The sequence below is a fragment of the Mastomys coucha genome, unplaced genomic scaffold (assembly GCF_008632895.1).
Source record: "Mastomys coucha isolate ucsf_1 unplaced genomic scaffold, UCSF_Mcou_1 pScaffold22, whole genome shotgun sequence".
NCBI classification, from domain to species: domain Eukaryota; kingdom Metazoa; phylum Chordata; class Mammalia; order Rodentia; family Muridae; genus Mastomys; species Mastomys coucha.
Window position 1 is genome coordinate 222,832,428 of NW_022196905.1, and position 4,255 is coordinate 222,836,682.

Below are 4,255 nucleotides of genomic sequence, written 5' to 3' on the forward strand. Positions count from 1 at the left end.
ATAACCACAGGGTTATTGGTGCTTCAGATAGGTGCCAGGATTTTACCCCTGAATTCCTCCTTGCAAAGCTTGGTCCTGAAGGCTGGCAAGGTGCCCTCCCAAACATCCCAGCCCAGTTACATGTTCAGAGGATGCGTGACTTTAGCACACAGACTGGAAAGAGGAGCTGGGGCTTGGAGGAGGGCAGGGGTAGGAACACAACTTCAGGTGGCTCTAGGGCCTGCTGTCTCGGGGGAGCAGTCACTGGACTGATGGACTTTCTTGTTGAAATGGCTTTTCTCCTGCCTATAGCCTTACAGGAGGAGGTAGAAGAGTTGGGGGGGGGGGGAGCACCTCAGTTGTCCTCAGCTCACCCCTGTCCATCCTGGATGCTGCAGTTCTGAGAGCTGTAGGTGATGGCCCCTCACAAGAGACATGTTTGGGCTGAGCCCTGGGCACCATGAGAGCACCCCAGCCTTGCTTCTTGGCTAGTTCAGGCTTCCCTTGCACTGGGTAGCTTTGGAATGAGTATGTGCAGTTTCCCGCCCTCTCTGCAGAGCCTCTGTTCCCTTTTTGGCCTGAAGAATCAAACCCTGTTATACAGCCCCACTCCAGAAGGGAGCGCTTCCCATCCCAGACCCAGCGGTCTCCAAGCCAGGTCATCATGCAGGGAGCTGCTTCCGGGAGGGTTTAGGGAGGGAGGAACAGAGACCTGAGGCTGTTCCATCAAGAAATTCAGGCCAGTGGGAGGGGACAACGCAGACTTGCCTGGGAGTCAAGACACCACACAGAACACTGACTTTAAAAAGAAAAACAAAAACAAACAAACAAACAAACAAAAAACCCAAATACTATTGGCATTGAAAAAAAAATAGTGCTTAAGTAATTTCTCTAAACTTTTTTGGGGAGATAAAGACAGGGTCTCATGTAGTCCAGGCTAGCCTCAAACTCTATGTGTCTGAGGAGAATTTGAGTCATGACACCAGCTTTACTCTGTGCTGGGGCTGGAACCAGGGTCTCATGCATGCTCGGCAAGCACTTTAGCAGCTGAAACAAATTCAGGAGGTTTTAGAATAAAGTCTAAGACAGGTACAGGCAAGCATAAGAGTTGGGTCTGACACGATGGTTGAATGTGCAGCCTCCAGGCCAAAGGACCTCTGTCTTCCCCTCCCTGGTCACACCCGAACAGGATCAGCTGACCTTCTAACCTCCTTTTACACCTCGTGTAAACGGGACCATCCGGAGCAGAGTTCTTTTGTACCTAACTGCTCTGAGGGCACCTTTAAGATGCTTTCTCATGTTGCAAGTGCATCCAGAATGTAACTGTGTGGTGGCCTCTCAGATGTTTATCATGGGCCCTTAGGGAGTGTTCTCTTCTATGCTTTCTGTGGTTTCCCTCGGAGCTGGTCTTGGGGTGGCCCGACCCCACAAGTTTCTAATGTGTGGAGCAGGACATGATCAGTTTACAGACGGTGGTGGGACCGTATGAATGGTGGCCACCTTTGCTGTCTGTGGAGGGGGAGGGATTACAGGACTATGGAGTTGACTGTGGCCAGGGAGTCTTCCCCCCCACCTGCAAGTTTCAGTGTGGTCAACTGCGAAGGGTGGAGCCTTGCTCTCTCTCCACTTTGGGACAGTTGACCACCTGAGTTCCATCCTCTCTGTCTCCTAGCAGCTCAGGCTGGAGGCCAGTCTGGAGAAGAGGTGTCCTTGCATCTGGGTAAGAAACTCGGAGTACGCTCTGTAACCTGCGCTGTTCTCTCAGCGAGCTGCCTCGAGCAAGCAGCATACACCTTCATGCGTGGTCCCATTCATTGGAAGTCTGGTTAGAATGTAGAGAAGAGGTGCTGTGATGGCCCCCACAGAGCTAGGATCTATTGACTCCATAAAAGGAACCCCAACTTTCCTAGAGCATCCTCTCATACTGCTACCAGCTTCATCAAATGCCAGTGTCATTTTCTCACCCTCCTTATGCTAGTGTGCCTCCCTGCCCTGGCTGTGAATTCTAACTCTTCAGTGCTGGGGCCCTGGTTTGTGAGCCTCACCACACACTGGCCAAGTCTGTAAAACTCAAGAAGGAGCCTGGAGTCACCATGGCGTCTGGGGTCTGTGGGCACTGGCTAATTGGCTCTCCTCCAGAACAGAGACGTGTGATAGGACCCCCGAGAGATGCAACAGACCATGGTCAGATACTTGGCCTGACCTGAAACAGAATGTTCTAGAGAGTTTGACTGAGATGGAGAGGTGTTTGAGCTTTATAGTTTCTCTACTAAATGCCCTTGCCAGGAGTTTCCAGAGAAGCCATCTGGGAAGTAAGAATTATCCTGGCTTTGCCACTGGGAAGTTTATTCCACCAAGGTATGATTCCCTTGCCCAAAGATCTCTGAGAATCTGAAGATCTGCCTATCTGGAAGCAAAACCAAACTGGCTCAGGGTCCACATGGTCTTTTGAGGCACTGGGTGGGACCCAGCGTGTCATGCATGCTGGGGAAACCCAAGCCACCGCTCTTGTGCAGCCCACTTGGCAGGCATCAGGGTAGGTTTTGAAGCAGAAAAACCAGTGTGTTTAGTGAAGGTCTGCTGATGTAGTGCCCAGCCCCTACCCCCAACTCTGACAGGAATATTGCAGAGACAAAGGTCCTGATTTAACTATGGTATTTGGCTTAAGTGAGGTGTTAGCCTCACTTAACATGAGGCTGGAGAAAGGGCTTGCAGGCAGTAGGCACCGTAATCGGGATTTTGAATTGTGGTCCTATCTTGGGCTAGCAGTATATGGTCTGTTGACAGCTTGTCATGCCGGGCAACTAAACAAGCAGGGTGCTGGCTGATGTGGACTCATTGAGGGGCTGCAGGGTTGATTCAATGATTTCAGTTTATCTGGTGGAGTCAGTGATTCTTCAAGATGTGGTCCCAGCCTAAGCCAACGGGCACCTGGGTCTTATGTTTGTAGGGCTTCTTTCATCAAAATGATGGTTCTGGTCTGTCGTTGGCCTTAGGATGTGGCTCAGGATTCTGCCTTTCCATCAGGAGCTCTTTCCCTTCTTCCCTCCTCTTCTTTGAGACTGGTCTCACTATACAGCTCATGTTGATTTTGAACTCATGGCCCTGATGCCTCAGTCCCCAGAGTGCTGGGATTGTGTCCAGTGTGCTTCTGGGGGCCCCTCTGCTGCCAGCTCAGAGCTGTGCTTGGGGGCCTCCAGGTCATCTTAGCACATCCTGTGGTCTGTCCCCTTCTGCTTAGAAAGCAGGTTTACTGAGGTGTGATCTCTTTGTAACAGGCTCATGTGTATTGCATGGTGAGTTTTGACAGACACGTAGGCTGTGGTGCCACTGTCCTATTTGACATACAGAACAGCTCCATCTCCCCACAATGTTCCCTGTTCCTCTTCTGAGTCAGCACCTCACGTCTCCAGTCCCTTGTGACCTGTGACCTCATCTCCTTTTCTAGAATTCTTTTTTCTTTTTCTAGAAGGTTCTAGAAATAGAATCGTGCACTAGCTTTCCCCCCCCACCCCCCTTCAGTGCTACGGATGGAACCCTGAGCCTCCTGCACAGTAGGCAAGAGCTCCACCATTGAGCTCCAGCCCCGGGGCCTTGATTTTCTGAGGCAGTCTCTTGATCTGCCTTGCCTTCTTGATCTCCTGCATCCCAGTGCTGGGAGACAGGCAGCACCAAGCTTTCAGAGGCTGGCTTCACTCTGGTCTGTAGTAGCCTGATTATCATTAGGTTATCCCCAAGCCCACCCACTAGATCCCCATCTCATTAGGTAACCCTGACTTCCCCAAAACTCATTGTGTAGACCAGGCTGGACTCAATTGCACAGAAATCCACCTGCCTCTGCCTCCTGAGTGCTGAGATTAAAGGTGTGCGCCACCCCACCCTTCCAGATTTTCCCTTTTAATTGCTAAGTAGTATTCGGTGGATGGGCTACAGTTTATCCCCTGGGTCTCAGCTGAAGGACATTTTGGATGTCTCCAGTGTGGGTGATTATGAATAGAGCAGCTGTTAATGCAGTGTCCGGGTTTTATTGGGAACACTGTGGAGATATATTTAATTTCTCTTTGGTAGAGGCCCAGGTTTGGGATCAGTGGGTTTCCTGATTGGAGGAGGCTTAATTTTACAGGAGATGAAATGTCCAAACTGTCCTCCAGAGTGGACACAGGGAACCGTCCACTGTCTGTTATCCCTCAGAACCCAGATCCTGAGCTCCACATGAAGGGATGGCCTCAGGGGGGAAGAGCAGACACTGAGCTTTGTAAGGGACAGTGGTTAGTTG